This window comes from Drosophila arizonae, chromosome 3 (assembly GCF_054131065.1).
Source record: "Drosophila arizonae isolate 15081-1271.41 chromosome 3, UAZ_ARI_1.0, whole genome shotgun sequence".
Classification (NCBI taxonomy): domain Eukaryota; kingdom Metazoa; phylum Arthropoda; class Insecta; order Diptera; family Drosophilidae; genus Drosophila; species Drosophila arizonae.
Window position 1 is genome coordinate 24,297,690 of NC_142923.1, and position 21,265 is coordinate 24,318,954.

Genomic DNA, 21,265 nt, shown 5'->3' on the forward strand with positions numbered 1-21,265 from the left:
TTATTAAATTTTAATCTTCATCCTTTCACCACCAAATTAGAGAGCAAATTAAAATTTTTTAGATATTTATATGTGAGATATTTATCAATTGGCATTTAGTTTGATTATCCATAATCCAATCTTGCTATAAACTCTGCTCAGCTACTTTAGAATAGAATGTTTTAGACTTGCAATTGTACGTAATATATTCACATTTCTTTCCAAAAATTTTAAATTTTAATTTAACACATTTTACCATTTATTCAATTAGCTTCAATTGCAGTTTGGCCTTGAATTTGATTTGATTATCATGCCTGGCACATTCCGTGTAAGCCGCTATTCACAGGCAATTCCCTCATACAAGCGATGCCATCGATCAGCCCAAGGCTGAAGCACATACGCGCACTAATCAAATTGAAGTTTTTCCCACTGAGCAACTGGAGCAATAAAGCTTGAAACTCTGCTGACTACGAATAGGACTGCGAGCGTGGATTTGGATGCGGATTCTGGCTCCAACTTCAAGTCGGAGTCGCGGTCTGAGTCGAACGTGTAGTTGGACTCTATTGCATGGCACTTAATCAAATTGTCTGGCTGCTTCTTGATTCCTCTCGTTTTTGGCATTGCATTTTATATGCTACCCCTTTTTACTTGTTATTTCTATTTTATTTCAGTTTCTTCTTCTTCTTCTTTTTTTTTTTTTTTTTTTTTTTTTTTTTTTTTTTTTGCTGCTGCCGCTTTTTAATGCCATTAGTGGCGTGGAATTTTATTTCTCATTTGGCGTCATTTTTCATTTTCTTTGGCAGCGCAGTGGCAGCGCGATAAGCGGATGGAGCTTACTTATAAACGCCTCTGCTAGCTGTATATCCTCTTTGCGGATGCAAAGAATGATATCAGAAGCTGTTAAATTTATTAACTGTAATTAAATAATTTACTTATACTTGTGGTGAAGTGGCTGAGAATGCAATAAAATCAAATATTATTGATATATGAGATGCATTTTTGAATAAATTTTTTGAAAAAGTTTAAACTGATTTTCAGCTAAGAATTAACTAAGAATATTATTGATAACAACCACAAATTTTTATTAATATGCTAAATAATGTATCATAATCATAAAAATATTATTATTATTTCAAAATATTTTTAAGCAATTATTATAATATAAAAATTTATAAAATTGGGATAACCGTAACACTTAAAATTTTTTAAGCTAGGTAGTTAATGAAATATTTTAACAATAGCAAAAGACATATTTTGTTAAGAGACTGTGTAAAAAAAAAATATATATATTTTAATTATTACGATAATTTTAAACAATTGATAAAGATTAATTATTCATATATTATAAAACACATTTGTGTTTTATATATATAATTAAAATATGATGATGTAATTCACAATATGTACATAAATATTTTCAATAAAAAAAAAAAATTGATTTAATTAACGGAAGAAAATATTTTTTAAAAGACAAAAGTAATATAGGCCTATTAAATTTTTAGAAAAGCTAAAAATAGTATATACTATTTATATTTTATCATATATACATTTAAAAATATATAGCTATACCTGTATAGCGACCCAAATTTAAAAGTAAATATATAAAAGCGTTCATTTTGCGTGTTGCAAGATTTTGACAGACAGATTTTATCAGTTATGTTATTCGAGTACATTATTCCCTTATTGATATGCTATCCACTCCATTCCAGCTACCATTCCTTTTGATTTTCTCTTCCAAAGTGAACAATTTGCCGAATAAACATAGTGAAACAGTAGACATAGCATAGATAGCTTTAATTATGTTCCACATTGGCGTGATTCCATTATTATTATTATGACTATTATTTGCAGCAGCTTTTGTATATTTACCGCTGCGCCTCTTCATGAAAATACCACAAAATTCCATTAATTTATTTGCGGTTGCATGAAAAACGCGTCTCCTCTCTACAGCAACAAAATGAACCGTATGAAATTGTGCGCGGGAAAGGGAGGGGTGGAGGGGAGGCTGAAGCCAAACCGAAACCGTAACCGAAAAAGTCGAACACTGTTAGCTGCTCTTTACAACTAATAATTTAATATTTTATGCATGACCTGCAAAATAAACAGAAACAGAAAATTGGTAACAGCACAAAAGGAAAACATTTGCCCATTCATAAGGGCATTGTCTCTTCAGGGGAAAGTCGTTGTTGTTGGGAGGATGCGGGGATATGGAGTATATGTAAAGCATAAAAAATGGGCGGCGCGTAACTTTTCTGCGAAAGTTTTTCAGCGAAAAGGAAACTGAGCAGAAAAGTTAATATTAACGCCGAGCGACGCATTTTGCCTTAATTTTCAACACCCTCTCACAAGACAGTCCCCCTCCCCCACTTCTCCGCTCCACACTCCTCACAGTTTCCACCCCACTTTACACCCCAGCCCCTTGATGTTTTTCGGCCATTTTGACGCCAAACACGTAGCCTCTTGTTCTTGGCTTGCCCTTTGCTTTGTTGGCCAAAATCTTGTTAGGGTTCCGTTTTCTCTCAGCTTCTTATATTTGCATGAACTCTTCAAAATCGTTTATTTCACTGCTTTCTTTCGTTTTTTGCTTTCCTTATTTTTTATGGAAATTTTTGTTGTGCAAATTTTGAATGCTGCTTTTGCTGCATACAAAGCAATCGGCGCACGCTAAGCAATAAAAGGATTCAAGGATTCGCACAAACTCCTTGCAAACAATTAGATGAGTTTGCCAAAGGTGAACAACGCAATTCAAATCGTATTTTTATCGCTCTTTTTTTTTCGTATATTTCTATACTTTTATTTGTAGTTCAAAGTGTGTGTGTGTGTGTGCATGTGTGTTTGTGTTCACTTGTTTCCCTGAATGTAAAGGTCAAAGAGTTATGAGCTCCTACAAACAATTTGCATGCCGTGGGCATGTACAGTGGGCTCTTGACTTCTTGAACATGCACATACTATTTTATTTCTTTTTTTTAATATATTTTAATTCTCCATTAATTTACATATATGTAAAAATAATATTAATATATATATATATATAAATAAAATTAAAAAAGAAATTAATAATTTTTTTTTTAAATATATAAATCGGCAAAAAATAATAAAAGTAATTTTAAAGGGTAATAATAATTAAAGATAATTTGTTAAATGTTATGTAAAACCGAATTTCAAAATAAATATTTTACAGATATATCTAAAAATATAATAATTAAAAAATACAAAACAATCAAATGATATTAAAGAAAAAAAAATAAATAAATAATAATAATAATAATAATTAAAATACAATTATAATTGTTTATCGGGTTTCTTCGTGTTATTGCACTTGAGTACATTTTAATTCTTAGCTTGTTTTTTTACAAATTTAGTCAGCCAATCGGTTAACTCATATATGGAATTTATTTTTCAAGGTCTCTTTAAAACACAAAAGACTTACTTCTATATTAATCGAAACTTGCATAAAAGCTAAGCATTTAGTGAAATTCCTTGTAGCCAAAAATGAACTTGGTTATTTAACAGGCGACCTTAAAGTTTCCATAGACAAAATGCAAAGTTCATGAGCAAAGTTTGTCAAGTTACAAAACATTTTTTGTGTGGGCGTTGAAAATATTTGCAGCTAATTGGATGCTGCTGACAAAATAAGGGAAACAATTCGAAAAATGTTTGTCATTGAGCGCTGCTCGAATCAAGGCGAAGAGCGATTGATTTTCGGTTCGAAAAGAATTACCACAGGGAGAAAACACAAGGCACAAGGCACAAGGCAGAAGGCAGAAGGCAAGACTCATTAAATATGGTGAAATTAACGAAAGGATGCTGGCTTGCAATGTAAAATGCAAAATGCAAAAAGGGAAGCGAAGCCAGCAAATGAGAAATGCAAATGATGAAATAATGAAAAAGCCTCACCAAAAACCAAACAAAGTCCGCAGGCGGAAAGGCATTAAAACAAAAAGTAGTTGAGCATAAAAACAAAGTGCTGCATCAAGTATGTGTGAGGCAACGTCTCTGTTTTTTTGTGCTGCACGTACATGTAGTACGTGCGTGTGCGTGTGCGTGTGTGTGTGTGCATATTTAATTATTCATACGCCCTGTCTGCCCGCAAAGTGCAGAAATGCATGAAGACGCAGAAGTGTACGAAGGAAGACAACGCCACTGACACAAGGCAAAGGCAAAACTTTTGCCCTGCCATACTTCAATTTGTTGTAAACAAGACGTTGCAGGCCCAGTCTGTGGGCGTGGCAGATGGGCGGACAACATTCAACAGACCTGTGGCACCAATATGAAATTACTGGCCGTAATAAAATTAACCTTTTGGCTATGCGGCCATGTGCCAGCAAATACCTGAAAATCAAATTGATAAAATATTTTTCGATTACGGCTTCAGTTGTTTTGATATGTCAAAAGTGCACACAAACCAAAAAAAAGAAAAAATTAAAAAATATAAATAAAAAAATAAATAAATAAACTAAAATATATCAATTGAGTGGTAAAAAAAATTAGATATGCAAATATTTGTTATTATATGGTTATATTTAGCCAAATTATTGACATGTGATAATAAAAATATTAAAATTGATTGGCAATATAGGACGACTTAGTTTATGTTAGATGTGCGATGGATAAATGGATAAAAATAAATAGAGGCGGAGCAATTTATTTTACACTGATTTATATTTATAAAATTCATTCATATATGGTCACTCTAAATTCGAATTTATTTTATGTAGAATTGATTTATATATATATAACTGTTGTATATATACATTTATTAATTACAAATATAGGATATTATTCATTTAAAAAAAATTTGCCAAGAAATCTATATATATAAAAGAGAGTTGTGTAAAAGTGTCCAAGCACTTATAACTCGAGATCTGCTGGACCAATTTTCATGGTTTTTGATTTGTTGGATTTGTCTCCGCAACGAGTTTAGTATAGGGTCTTAAAAATACTGAAAAAATTTGCCGAATACTTGAAAAACGCGGTTTTTTCCCCAAATGTTCAAATTTTTTTTATACCCAGTAGGCTTGGTAACAGTGACAGTTTTGACAATAGTGTAGAAGTAAATAAACAAATGTAGTCAGTCAGTCTACGGCACAGCCTCGAGCAGGCCAGACTATTCAACAAAAAAAAAAAAAAGACTATTCAACAAAAAAAAATTTTTTTCCTAATCAAAAAGAAAAATATTTCAAATCAAAAATCTGCAAAAATTAAAAAAAAAAATCAAAAGATTAAAACCTGACTGTTCAAAAAATAAATAAAAAATTTAAAATTCGAAATTCAAAAAAAAAAAAAAAAGTTAATTATTAAAAAGTGTATTTTTGGCTTTTTATATTTTTGGACTTTTAAACATTCTAAATATTTTAAATCAAAAATCTGAAAAAATTTAAAAAAAAAATCAAAAGATTAAAACCTGACTAATCAAAAATAAATAAAAAATTAAAAATTCGAAATTAAAAAAAAAAAGTTAATTATTAAAAAGTGTATTTTTGGCTTTTTATATTTTTGGACTTTTACAAAAGCTAAATATCTCGAAAGTTCAGGTATTTGTTTGTCTCAAACATAAATTTGTGTAAATTATTTATATTTATATTTCTCGATTGATTTATATGGTTTTGTGCGAGGGCAGTATTACTATTAATAAAAATGCCGCGTTCTAGAAGATCTAATCTTTCCCGGCGGACCCATAATGCAATTAGGCAACGGAATAGCGCGAGTCAATTATCTGACGAAGAGCGAGAAATCGCCCGAGAAAGGCTCCGCGTTAGTACCCAGCAAAGAAGGGCTTTAATTCGTGCTTCTCAAAGAGAGGCAGCCCGTGAAATGGCAATAAGAAATGGTTCAAGGATTGATTTGAATCGAGCAGCGTTTCGATATGATTGCACCATTGATTACAGCTTGAATCGTTTAGTTTGCATTGGTCCAATGGACGTTGTTTGCCAGCATTGTGGCGCATTGAAGTTTGCTGGTGAAACGCCCGGTTTGTGCTGCCTTAGTGGTAAAGTGACATTGCCATTAGTGGTCTCGCCACCAGAGCATTGCGTTCCCTGCTTTACGGCGAAACACTAGAATCACGACATTTTCTAACGAGCACTCAAAAATACAATGCCTGTTTTCAAATGACTTCATTTGGGGCGGAAATTATTGGTAACGGATATAATCCGACATTTAAGGTAATTTACGTTAAAAATGTTATTTTCTATGACTGTCAAAATAAAAAAAAAAAATAAAATAAAATAAAATTTTGGAATAATGTAGTTTGTTAGATTTATGTAAAAAGTGTTTGTAAATCGAACTATAACTATGGCTTTGAATTTAAAGATTCAAGGCCAGATTTGCCATCGCATTGGATCATTGCAACCTATTGAAGATGCACAGCAAAAATTCTTGCAAATATACTTCATGGGCAATATGGAAGAACAACTTGACCGGCGTCAAGAAATGAACACAGCTATGAAAAGAGCAATTCTCCAAGATTTGCCTGCTTAGAAATTTAAACCAACCAAAACTGTGCAATGGAAGCCGTTTGGTGATAAGAAAACTGATGAGCAATGTGATTCACGCGTCGATACTCAAAGGAAAATTTAAAGATGAGGAAGTTCTTATTCCTAGGATTCCGATGATCTCAAAAGATATGCCCTTTGAATTTATTTGAATTCTCGCTTCGTCTTGCCTTCGCCATGACGATCAACAAGTCACAGGGCCAATCTTTGACTATTTGTGGCCTCAATCTAGAAAATGTGTGTTTTTCTCATGGTCAATTGAACGTGGCAAGCTCACGTGTTGGCAAACCATCCGCATTATTTGTTCTTGCACCTCACCAAAAAACGAAGAATGTCCTTTACAAGGCGCTTGAATGAAAATCCGATTAATAAATTAATCAGAGTGTATCCCAACCTGAACAACATAGCTTTCAACAATTTTTTACCTAGAAATAATATACAGGGCAATGCAACGTTTGCCGGGCCAGCTAGTATTTTATAAATAAATGTAATTTTAGAATTCTGTTTTCGAGCTCCAATCTTTGGTGGTCTTATAAATCCCAGGATTGATTCCCATAAATTATTTTTTATGTTCGAATAATTAAACATACGCTTAGATTTGTTTTAGATCCACATTAGGTATATAATTGTACATAATTTTAGGGAAGAGAAAAGCTTTACGAGGGAGAACAGATGCTCCAGACTTTTCAAGCAAAACAAAATTTGCTCCTCAAATTTTGTAAGCTTCAGCTACAGCTAATTATAGTCTCAAAAAGTGTCATCATATTATTATTATTATTTTTTGTTTCATTCTTAATCTGCTTTCAAGATCCCAGACAGCTTGCTCGAATAAGTCGAAAATTTATTTGTTAAATCTCTTAAGCATTCCCCCAGACAGCAATCCTGCATTTGGCTGTCAGCGCGCGAATGTCTTTCAAGTATCAAGCATCAACACGTTTATCAAAGGCGTCGCCGCTGACTATTTGTTGCCCCCCATTGTCTAGTTTATCAGCATCCCAATTGCCACACACCCCACGCCCTGCCCCATCATCAGCATCAGCCATAGCGATGCGATACCCCTCGAAATCCCTCGAATTTTTATGTCCTTCACACATCATTCAGCAACAAATTGCTGCGGGCGCTTCAAGGCGATGCCATTGCACACACATTGTTGGACTGCTTTAGAGAAATCTATTTGGGCGACTGCAGAGACGAAGCAGAAATAAGCAAAAAGTGGAGAAAGGAATGTCAACTGCCAACAGCTAAGCAGAATACCGTCGCCTGACCGGGGCTCGTGTCCAGGCTGCGTGTCCATTTGAGGCAGCACGTGCCTCGAGCATTGTACGTTTTATTATCATGAGCTGCGGCAACTTTTTATTATCTTTTTGCGCTGGTATGTGTGTGCGCGTGTGTGTGTATGGGTGTGTGTATTCTCTTCTGTTTGACTATAGCTTTAACACTTTTCGACACTCTCTATCCCAGTGCCGTAAATATGACTTAATGGACTTTAAAGTAGACGACACGCAGGCCAAGCTTAGCGCCTGTTTAACGACCTGCCCAACATTCACTTGACCCACGTCAAGTTTTTTCACATTATCGTAAAAATCATCTTTCAATATCAATGTGCATGTGTGCATGTGTGTGTGTGTGTGTGTGCGATTGTGTGTTTATGTAGCGAGTATCATAAAAGCGGACGGCTCTTAGCACAAATTGCAACACGTTTTGAAAAGTGCAACGAGCTAACAAAACGAGCGGCCTGCACTGCGTGTCCTGGATAAGTTAACTTACAGCAGATACTCGAGTGCCACACACACACACACATGCACACACACGAGAGTGAGAGAGCGTGTTTAGTTTTTATAACCCGTGCTGTGCTGGCCGTAATAAAAATCGTGTAAATTGCTCAAATAAGTAGATAACTCGACCTGATATCTTAAAGCAAACTGCTAAACCTTCGGCATAATCAAGTTTTCAAGTGAGCTCGAAGTAAATTGCGAATTGAGATGCATAAACCACATAAACAGTTTATTGGGACTTTCCCTAATAGACAGGAATTAACGCAGTTCTCATTTAAGCTATGTATTATGTAAATAATAAGAATAAAGCATTGAGCAAACAAAAGTTTTTTCTAGTGGCCTATTAGAGACAGCTCTGTAGTTTGATGCAAATTAAAGCAGCAATGTTTTGAGAAGCGCAAAGAAGAGCTCATTTGAAGCCAGCGTATAAGTGAACAGCAATTGCAAAGCAAGAGAAGTGGGCAAAGCAGAGCAGAATAAGACAGGAATAAAAGTACATAAGAGCTAGAGAGAAGAGGGTTTAGTTGAAGTCTTGTTAAATTATAAATTTATATCAGGCTGCCAGTTACTGCTGGCCTCATCCGCTCATGGAAGCTGATGCAGCTGCTATCCGGCTACTAATTGGACAATCAAGAGATTCGCACAAATATCTAAACGGAGCTTGCTTTGCACTTCGTTTTGAATAAAATAATTATGCACAAACTACGCTCACATTGCCTGCCAATATGCAGCAATACAGAAAATTTAATTTTTAAATGTAAAAAATTAACATTTATGCCAGTTACAATACATTTTTTTAGTAAAAAAAGAAAAGTAAAAATGGTAGAACATTTAGTGAGTGGGATCCGGATGATGAATAAATATATAAATGATTTAAAAAATAAATGAAATGAAACAAAAATATCAAAAATAAAATAAAATAAATAAATAAACAAATATAAACTTTTACTGAGTATAAAGGAATAAATAAAATAATAATATTTATATATAATTTTATTATATTAATTCTAGTTTCTAGCTCTTTATTAACTCAGCTCGTCGAATATTATATTATTCCCTGATTTAAGAGGTGCAAGAAACAAAAACAATTTAGTTCAATTTTATTTTTATTTAATTTAAATTTAACTTTAATAAATAACAATAAAACAACTTCATATTTAATGTGGGCATTTATTTTATTTATTTATTTTTTTTTTTTTTAATTTTTGGAAGAAAATATATTTCTACTATTATATTATATTAAATAAGAAATATTTTTGTTCATAAATTATAGTTTATAAAAATAGAAGGATTCAAAACAAATACACAAAGGTATATAAAATTTATAAATATATATATAATAAAGTATTACATAGTATAATAATAAATAAATACATAGAAATAATAAATACATATATCAGATAAATATACAAAATTTTAAAAAATATTCAAATTGCAGCTAAAAGTTCTCTAATATTACTCGCTGTCCTGCTTACTCCTATTTATTTATATATTTACACTTTTATACTAGTCAATTTGATTTTACTATAATCAAAAAATTTAATTTTTCATTTGATTCCTATTAAGACTGTTTATGTTCAATTTTCCCATCGCATACCCCTCGAAATAATTGTGCTCTACTTACACGTGCAGCCACCTTTGCGTCACTTTGTACGAATTAACATTACTTCCAGTTAAATTCTTGTGCAGCTTCCTTTATAGGGGCCACACTTGACCGTCTTTGCCATTGTTGAATCAAGGTACATGAAGTGCTTACAAATATTTTTTGTTCTCTGTCGGATTTTGGCATGCGTAAAGCTAAAAATAAATTGCAAAACAAAATTCAATTACGAAATGCAAATAAAAGGCGCCTTCGCCATCATTTCACACACCCCATCCATGGCTACCCCACACTCGAATATATATGAATATATACATCTATATATAAATGTGTCAAAAAGCCACAACCAAAAAGCATTTGCCATTTACTTACCATATTTTATTTTATATTCCATTTATGGGGCGGCTGAGTCTGTTTGTGTGAGTGTGTGTGTGTGTGTGTGGGGCGCGTCGCCAGTTTATTTATGTATTTATATTTATTTCTTGAGCGCCTTGCAAAATTATTGAGAACAGTTCGAGAGGCCTTTATGCCTGCTGCCATTGTGCCAAAACTTGGCAAGCACTGGCGGAAATTTGTTTTGGCTTTTGAGAACAGGAAAAACAACAACAGCCAACGCCTAAAAGTTGCCAAACTTGTCGCAAGACATGCTGATAATAGCATGACTAACTCCATATTAAAAATCAACTATGCCAGAATCGATTTAATTGCTTAATATTTCCTCAGCGAATTCGTAGTCGTACGAGCACTGCATATTTAATAGTTCATCAGGCTCGAGCCTCAACCGCAGACCACAAAATGTAAAATCTAATAGCTGAACATTAATAAATTATGCATAGTAAACTTTCGCATTGTTTATGCAAAAAGAATGCATGAAAAACGTGTGCGCAACAGTTTTACAAAAAGAAAAAAGTACAGATTTAAATAATTAAAATAAATTAAATCAACAACATGTTTACATGTGTTGGAAAAAAATAATAAAATCAAAAAATAGCAGGAGATCACTCTTGGCCCTGCAGTCGATAAAGTTCAATATAAATATTGCTGAAGTGTATGGAAACGGAATATACTAAATTTAAATAAAAATTAAAGAGTTTCAGCTCAATTTAATATAAAATTTGTGTCAACAGACTATATATAAATAAAGATTTAAGAAATTTTTAATTTTATGTTACTAATAAGTAACATATAATATTTACTATTCATAACTTTGTTCAATTAAAATACGTAATTTTGTTTAAGTAAAATTTTCTTTCATTAAAATAAGTCCAATGATTTTAATAATATACATAAACATTATAGAAATTTCTCATAGCTCCTCCCAGCAGTACTTGCAACTAATTATATAATATTATCAACAATTCCAAAACTAAGTCAAGTCGTTTAAAAATTCCCCGCTTCAATTTGCTTTTTTTTATCAAATTTTCATACTCATGTCATACTCACACTTAGCTATTTGGCTCTGTGTCCCACCCCCCTCACTCTGTATACATCTATATCGCCCTCTCACTCTGTGCCCTCTGCAATTGCTGGCTCTGCCATGTTGACCGCATATAAACAACTTCAGCGCCAACTCCGACGCCAGCAACAAACAACAACCAACATTTAACAAACACCAGAGCTGCTTAAAACTTTTGCTACCCAGTTAAAAAATAAATACAAAAAAAAAAAACGAAAAGAAAAAAATTATATGTACCACTAACAAAATAAAATAGAAAAACAAAGTAAAAGCGCAGCTAGTTTGGGTTAGAGTTAGAGTTTGAGTTTTTCCGACAGTAGCTGGCCTCAATGTGCATTTCAATTGCTTTGCTGAAGTGTGGAGCGTTGTGTTGTTGTTGCTGTTGTTTTTTTTTTTTTTTTTAGTTTTTGTGCTTTATTTTGTATTTTTCATTTCAAAAGTTAATCAAGTGCTAAATTAACTAAATTGCACTTAGTTGCTGGCACAAATTGCTTGCAGTCTGTTTGCAATTTTAATGCGATGGCGTATGCGCAATTTGCCGAACATATATCAAGCATACGCCACGTGCAGCGATGCGGAAATTGATTAAAAGTCCGCAAAGCATTGTGTTTGCAAGGATCTATATAGATTGTTTTCATAATGAGCCTTCTGCCATTTAGTTTAGGTGATTAATAAAATATATTAGCACAAGTTTTTTTTTTTTTATTAATTAAAATTCTGTCGACTGTTTATCGATATCTGCAAGTATTTGCCTCCTACTGACACTCTGAGCAAAAGTTCAGAGAGCAATTATTAGAATGTAAATGTGAAGAACGCTTACATAGACCTTTTGAGCTACATACACATGTATTCACTCACTTACTGATCCTCATTTCATGAACGTCAATCGTATCTCTCCCCAAATGATGATCTTAAGAAGAGCGTCACACGAATAGTTAAACTTAAGACGCCCAACCGAAAACCGAGACTTATAGAACCAAAGTCTCTTGCTCAAAACGATTTAGTATGAATATTTTAATATGATAATCATTTTAGTTAAAAAAAGAGATATTTCTCCTTAAAATATTCTATACATTTTAAATTAAAAAAAAAAAATGAAAAACATATTCATAGCGAATACTGGAGCAGGATATATTTACATTATGCCCAACGACAATAAAAATACATTAATAAATAATTCCGGTGTTTTTCTTTGCACTTCGTCCACTCTGCGACGTGGCTCATCAATTTGCCACCTTGGAACTCAACGAGCCGCATAAGGAAAACAGCAATTGTCATAATTATACGCCCGACCAACTGCGAATGACCAGCAATAACAACAGCAACAACAACAACAACAACAATCGTATATAATGGGGCACTAAACGAACCGAGGCTTAGACAGCCCTCCAGATTTCCTTCGCTTCTTCTTCACTTCTTCTCCTACTTTTTTCTTTTTTTTTTTTGACGCCCACCTCGCCAAAGTTGTTTACATTATTAGCTGCTTTTACGCTTGCCTGGCTGAGATTTTGCGAGGGGCTGGAAACGCCCCAGCAACAACTGCTTACAACTTGATGCGAACAGCTTACGAGCATCCAGATGCTGTGCGCGTTCTGTTCCAGTAGAGCTAAACCGCCTTGGGGTGTCTCTGATCCTGATCAGAGGGGATTTTTCTTTTTATAGAAACAAAAATTCTCTTTTTCTTTCCTTTTTGTTTGGCTTAGTGCGTGCTAATTATGGCTTAATAATTATGTTTCATTAGCAAAACTTATGCTATGCATTTCTTATGACCAGAAGCGTGTCTTTAAGCGAGCACACTTGGCACAAAAGTGCAAGTAATCTCGTAGTTAGCTGCTGCCGCACACACACACACACACACACAGACACTCACAGCTTCAGCATCAACTTTCATCTTTAGCTACGTTCGCCCACACTTACGACTGTGACACATTTTAATAAAAACCTGTAAAATTTTATGCGACATCAAAGCGCACAGGCAGCCGCATAAAAATGAAGGTAGCGCGAAAATTGTTAGAGGATACCACGTATAGCCGATAGAGATGGAGCAAAGTGCAAGACGCGCGTATCATGCACGGCTACAAAAAACTGGATTAAAAGATTTAGAATTGAATTTACTTTGGAGTAAAAAGAAATATGTGACATGAGATAAAATCTTCTTTTAATTGCACAACATTTATTTAAATTATATCAATTATAAATTATGTCAATCAACATGCAAACAAAATCAATCACCCTGCAACTTGTTTTATTTTTTACACATTTTTTTTTTAATTTTTAACATTTATTTAATTAACGTAAATGATGCAAGATTTCTTCGCTTCAATTCAAACTCTACATATTTACAAAATGTTTGCTTGACAATAGAGGCCTAAAATATATAATGAAAAAAAAAAAAAAAAACATTAGTTTAAGGAACCATTAAGTAGCATTACGTTATGAAATAAGATAAAGGCTCCAAGGAAAATATCAATGTTAACTGAATGCAGAATTTTTCAGGCGCTGTTAAGTTCATTCTAGTTAGGCGGTGACATTGACATTGGGAAACTCAGTTCGACGGAGTATGGCGTAAATGTGGTAGGGAAAGGAGCGCAAAGTGAGACACTAGCTGAGAGATGATGCAAGAGGAGAAGAGATAAACTCGCTAGGCATATCAAACGTCAAAGGACAACAATAATTGCCTAAATAAAGGCCTTCGATCTTGGCTTCTAGGGCTTGGGGTGATAATGATATTCGTCTTCAAAATCACTTCAAGCCTTACATATATTATTATTATACATATTCGTACAAAGTGTATGAATTATTATATCGCTCTTAAAAGATTGTCATAGTAAGGTCTTATCATCCAACAAAAATGCATATCGGTATCTTAAAATTATTATTCTAGACCTACAAGTGCTCCCGAAGTCTTTAATGATATACTTCAGAGCTCTTTGTATATTATTAGATTATTAATTTGAAGTATTTATGTATTAGAAAACTGCATTTTTATTTTAATGGCTTCTAGATCTTACATAAGATAAGCCCAGCACTTTGCTGATAAACAAAACCTTGAGCATTGATCTAAAAACATGAAAATTATCAATTCAATTCAATTTCAGAGTCAGCAACTCTCTATACACAGTAAACTAAAATACTTTAAGCAGTCTCAAAAAATTGCAAAATGCCAACCAGACTACAAATGACTATTGACTAAAAAAAGAAAAAAAAATAAAAATAAAAAAAAAAAAGAAAAGAAAATACCAACATAATTCCCAGATATCTTAACGAAAGCAGCTTCTATTTCAAGTCTACAAAAGCGCAGCAGTTTTTTCTCTCAGTGCTTATAGTTCGCATATAAAAAGCAACAACAAGTGCAACTCATGGCGCACTTCGTAAGCAATTTTTGCTGTGCATTGAGCTGCAAATAAAACGCCACGCTGCACATAAATGTCACTAAATGCGCTAGAAACATAAACATACAGTCAGACACACACACATACACACACACACACTCACACCGATATACCTAGAGAAAAACAGGTGTCACATTGTTGTCACTGGCTGTTGCTCTGTTTTTATGTCATTTTAACATTTCCTAATGTGTGTGGCATGTTATGGAGCCAAAACCACAATATAACAACTGCACAAACAACAACAACGATAGCTGGAGCCAACAACAACCACAACATGTACGTACTGTAGACCAAAGTTTTTGTGCAAAAAGATTGAGACATATTCCCAGTTATGACCATGACAGATATTCAGCAAACACTACAAAGCACTCACACCGGTTCCAAACTAAGTTTTTCTGGTTTATGAGGCGAGTGGTTTTTAGATTAAACAAAGCTGGACGAATTATGCTCATATTTCGAGATTCAATTTTAATGGATGCCTTTTTAAATAAAAATATTTGCAAAGAGCAACGAATAAATGACAAACGTATATGAATATGAATATCAATATATCACATCGAAACACTCTATGAAGTGCATTTTATTATTGATTTTTGACAGAGCATTTATTTGCTTTCAATTTTGACGATAGCTGGATTGTTCTAGATAAATTTCGAGGCTTTCTTCTTTTTTTTTTTTTTTTTTTTTGTATCTCTGTCATCAAAAAAGTAACACAATGCAAAGGTATTTTATATGGCAGTTGACATTAAATTTAAAAAAAGTATAAAAAATCTAAATATACACTACGCATTTATTTAGCTGGAATCCAGAGAAAGAACAATAGTTTAGAGTACTCGTGAACAACGGCTCAAATTTAATAATCTCTCACTCAGGCCAGCCTTAGGTCTGATATAATATTTCCACAGACACAGAATAACATGTAAAATAAATGGTATATCATTTTTTATATCCTTAAATATAATACTGAAATATATGAAATACATATATATGAAATAATACTGAAAGTCAGTATTTTTGTGTGTATATAATAAATATAATAAATAAAAAAACAGATAATCAATAAGTACACTTAGAATTTAAATTTAAAAATTTATGCCTTAAATTTAAAATTAAGAAAATATAAAACAAATATTTGTTATACTAAATAAATATTTTTTATTATTTTATCAATATATATTTAATGTATCATCAATCATCATCATATATAAAATCATTCGCTACTGGCTTCTGCATAAAAAAATTCTAAAGTTCATCTCAATTCGACTGCCTGCAAAATTTATGAATTTTTAAAACCTTTCTAATAGTATATTCAAGAGAAGATTTGACTACATTCTATAATTGCTGTACATAAAATAATAATTCTATAAAAATTTCCCATTCACGCAATGCCAAACATTTTTGGTTTTCTTCGAAGACTTTTACAAAAATAATTTGGGTTTCATTTTGATTGGCTTCAATTTTCTAATCAACAAATCAAATGAGGAGAATGGAATATGGAGAAAGCCTGTCACAATACACCGAGCTCTCAATTAGCCCAATAAATAATGAAAGAGGTTTTCGACAACTCAATTTGGTTCGTTTTCTTAGCCAATGCGAAAATGGGGGCAACAAGTGGGCGGGGCGGCAAATTCATTTGGCACGTTGCAACAAAATCCAATTTCAAGCAATAAGAATTGAAAAAGCGAAAGGGAAAGAGAGCTCTGAGTGTGTGTGTGTATGTGTGTGCATACACACTTAATGCAATTTAAGTCAAATTTAATCAATGCATAGCATAAGCGGGCCACCAAAGAACTCAACGAACCAACTTTCAGCATGTTCGAGCCAATCGAGCTGCATGAGAGAGAGAGAGTGAGAGAGAGAGAGAGACAGAGAGACAGAGAGCGAGAGAGGGACAAAGAATGAGTGAGAGTGGGAGAGAGAGGGGAGCAGGCCGTGCAGTCAATAGAGTAAAAGTTATGCTCGACTGCCTGCCTAACTGTGAGGCTGTATGGCAGTGAGTGGAGTTTCGCTTTAGTTGCAGCAGTTGCAGTTGTAGTTGTAGCTGTAGTTGTAGTTGTAGTTGTAGCTGTATTGTAGTTGCGGCAGTAATCAAAAGTAGTTTGGGGCCCAGTCAACTGAGCCTCAGTTCGTTGGGGAGCGGGAGGTAGGGAGGTCGGAATGCATAACAGCGGCACTGTGGTGTGGCATTAAGCAATTTGTAAAACTAAAAAGCGAAGCACAGTTCTGGCTTAGCCATGGCTCCAACTCCTGCTCCTGCTCCTGCTCCTGCTCCTATTCCTGCTCAGACTGTTGAAACTTTTCCGCAAATACTCCTACAAAATGCGGCATATGTGCACAAAATTATTTGCCCAAAATTTTCCATAGGGTTAGCAAGTTGCGCCTAAAGTTACGTCAATGCTAACAAAATCCAGAAACTGAAGAGCTTAATTGAGATTGAATCGATGGTGGCAAAACGCTTTCACATAGAACTCAACAATGAACGCACGAGCCGAGCAACAAAATTCACTCTTTAGGGCTGCCAAATGCAGACAACTGCAGTAATTAAATTGTTTTTAGCATATTGAAAAGTTCAGATTTATGGTATATGAGATGAATTCTCGAAATGTGAAGTGAAAAAGGTGCGTCTAGAGCTGAATGTCAGCTTCAAATATGTGTCAAAGTGCCAAGTTGAATATTTCTATTTACATTTTGGTTTATTTTATTTATATCTTTATCTTTAATATTGAGTCTGGAAATGAAAAGCGAACATTGTTTGTATAGTAAGATGATAACTAAGAAAATTATAGCAGATAACTGAGAAATTTATTCGTTATTTAAAAATTATTTAGAGCACTTTTCTCGAAGTAAATGCTATATATGCTAGGCCAACAAGTAAATTCATTTAAATAATTTTTTAGAATGAATATAAAGGTGATTCATAATGGAAATTAGACTAAAAAAAGAAAAAGTAGATAAAAATCTTAAAAAAAAAAACGTATTTAAAAAATATTAAATATAAAAGTTAAAATTATTGTGAAAACGTAATCAAAATTAAAGTTTAAAATATAATATATACATATATAAATGAAGACATTTAATTTGGTATAATAATAATAATTGAATTTAATATAGTATGCCTAATATGTGACTGTATAAATTAAATTTATTGGAGAGTCCTTACTATAGAAAATATTCGAATATTACTAGCAGACGTTCGTTTGCAGAACCTTCCACAAATTACATGCCAAAATATAACTTCATGGCCCGCATATTATGTCAATCAAACCACAAATAAAGTCTGTCAACAATTAACTACATTGAGTCGGAACTTAAATTGCCAAGCTCATTAAACTGAGCCAAACAATCGCTCAAGTTGCATAGTTGCACTTAAATTCGAGCAGCCCCTGGACTGAGCTAGCACATTGAATGCGAATGCGAATCAGCGCCAGCTTTTGTTTATGGGCGGAAATTACATGGCTATCAAAACATAAGCGCCAGTTGAATGCTGTTGCGCCCGGCTCTATGCCAACGCCAATGCCAATGTCCAATGCTTATGCAACTGTCTGCGATATATCCCTCCGTTTGCCCTCCTCATCCGTCCCTTGAGCTCTCATCCATTTGCTAAAATATGCCAGAGGCAACTAGTCGTATACACGTTGCCGTTATGGCCCGGCCTACAGGGCGTATGCAGCATTTTGCATTAATTGTCTCGGTCAGCAGCCACAGCGGCGAGCCAGAGAGCAAGCGAGTCAGAGTCAGAGTCAAGTGTGTGGGCCATGGCATCCATGCAGACTCCTCACAATGTCTCCAGCCCCCCAAAGCTGTTGATGTGTGAGTGTAGAGGTTGTTTAACTATCACATTAGCAGCTTCAGTTTCAGTTTCAGCTCCGCTGATGTGTGTCCGCTCGACTGTTTGAATTGATAATCAATGTATATATTATTGCTTCTATTCTAATTAATGCTATTCAATATTATTTAACAAATGGTAAATCTTATTGAAATAAATAAATAAACTGCTGAATGATAGTTGATATTATAATAAAAATAATTTATTTACTTTTCACATGACAGATTTTAATCAAATAGGAATATGGAATAATAAAAAAAAAAATAATTATAATTACAAATAATGATGTAAAAATGTAGTTTATTGTTCCGAATATTATTATTTATATTAAATTAATGCTATTAAAAATTAAGGATTAATATATACATAAGAAAGCTCTAGTCAAGACTGCTCGACTACGAAATCCCCTGAACCCTTCGAGGAACTGATATATCAATAATTCTTCGCGTTTTTCTACTTATATAAGATACACACACATAGATACACACAGGCACGTACGCATAAACTGTTTTTGTTGATAGACTAACTTCGTGAAACTTTCATATCGTGATTCTAACATTGAAACGCATACATCTGCCAAAGATTTAAGGGGTGGGTGAAATATAGTAATAACCGATATTCTATAAGGTATATATAAATCCACAAAGATATAGTTAAGGCAGCTGCATGACAAAAGCTGAATGCTACGAGACTTCGATAAGTAATACTCGATTGCTATAATTCCCCGATAACTCTTTATTGCTTTTAATAACTATTTCTCAGTTTAGATAACTATTTATTGGTTTCGATAGCTATTTATTGATTTCGATAGCTATTTATTAATTTCGATAACTATTTAGTTAGTGCATCTACCAAATTTAAGTGTGATAGGGTGGATTTAGGGGTGAAGGTGAATTATTATAAAGCCGGAATTCTATTAAGTACATATAAGTCTACATTTAAAATTTAGCGACTCTACTGAATTTCGATATTGTTTTTAATCGATAACAAACTAACGGGATGAGTTATCGATTTTTTGAAAAAACTCGATATCCGCACTATATATTTTTTTTTAAAGAAAGAAAAAGAAAATTCTGTGACGTTGGCAAAGAGAAATAGCACAAAAATGGTTGTCAGCTGGAAGAGCTCAAAATAGAAGTTGAATGCAGTATAATACTTCATCCTAAAACAGAGGGCAGGCTGCCAGGCTGCACTCTATACAGGCTTGTCTAACCTGGCTGACAATAAATACAGTAGTTTTATCTAACTCAAAAGTAAAAAAAAAAAAAAATTTTTGATACTTTATTTTTATCATTATTAAGTTATTATCATAATTCAGTGATATTTTTAATCATTTCTTTCTATCATATTATAATTATTATATTCTATTTTATTCTATCACATTAAATTTTTATTATTTAATAGTTTTTTGATTCAATTTTATTAGTATTAGTTAGTTATTATTACAAATCATATATACTCGTATATAAATAGGTGTAAAATATATTGTATAAATATAATCAGTAAAAAAATACTACATCTCGTTCGATTTCTTTACACAAAGGTTAAACGTTACAGTGGAGGCAAATAGAATAAGGCCAGTGGAAACTACTTTTCTAAAACTGTTATTTAGTGCAACTGTTGCATAGCAACAACATTAAAGCTTCACTTTAACCAACAAAAAAGCTCTACACTAAACTACCAATTACATGAAGAAAGCTTTAAGCTCTAGCTAATTGCCAAGACCATATTGGGTTGTTAACAACAGTTAAGCGTAGAGCTTTCGAAGCTGCCGCCAGTGTTTGCACAATAAATTTTGGTGTCAAGCAAATGCAAATCATCTGAACAACAATAATGAAACTTTCTGCGGGCGCAGGCAGAGAGTTAAACACATTCCAATAATTTATATACAATATTTACAGCGCTATCAATGCCATTATCAGCAAGCATAACTTACGGTATACACAGACACACCCACACACACACACACACTCGTGCATACACCTCGACAGACACAACAAAAAGTTATTAACATAAATTCTTAGACCAACATCGCGCATCGAGTTAAGAAGTTGGCCCAGCAAGAGAGAGGCCAAAAAGTTCGCCGCCACAAAAGTCAAAAGTGTTGCTTCTCTCTCTATCATCCTACCCCTCTCTCTCTCTCCACACGCAAAGCATCATCTCATTTCCAGCTCTCAAAGTTGAGCATTTTCCGTTCGCATATTTTTTGTTTTCCTTGTAGTCCTTTAAACTTTGGCTCGTTTACCTGCGATCGTCTGAGTGCGCGCCTCGAGTCGAGCATTTAGAAATTTATTTAAAAGTTGCAGCAGCAACGCCTGCCACCTCCTGCAGCTTTTACAGGGTATTGTGCAAATGTAGTGCATTGTTCTTTTTGTATTACTTTTAAAAATATTTTACTCATTCTTTGCTTCTATTATTTATGAAGATCTATACAAATATATATACATATATAAGTATATACAGTTATATGTAAAATATATTTATTTAAGAATGAGCATTTATTTAAAAATATTATCCGCTATTATTTGGACATATGAGATAGAAAGAATCGATGGTATAATAAGTAGTAGTAGATAGATAATATTTATATATTATTGACTTATGTCAAAAGTAAATGTTGTTATGGAATGATAATTGATATTTTGAAAACACTAATAATAGATGTATATGCTTTATATATCAGTTGAAAAATAAGCATTAAGATATACTATACACAATAATATATACAATTATATAATAATAT

The 21,265-nt window shown here is 33.2% G+C and overlaps 1 long non-coding RNA gene across 1 annotated transcript; it reads left to right on the plus strand.

Annotated features, from left to right (window-relative positions):
• The first annotated feature begins 4,775 nt into the window (after positions 1–4,775).
• On the plus strand, positions 4,776–6,172 carry LOC149269931 (uncharacterized). The gene is made up of 2 exons (XR_016269229.1): positions 4,776–5,513; positions 5,600–6,172. It is a non-coding gene; the product is annotated as an uncharacterized LOC149269931 (long non-coding RNA).
• The last annotated feature ends 15,093 nt before the right edge of the window (positions 6,173–21,265 follow it).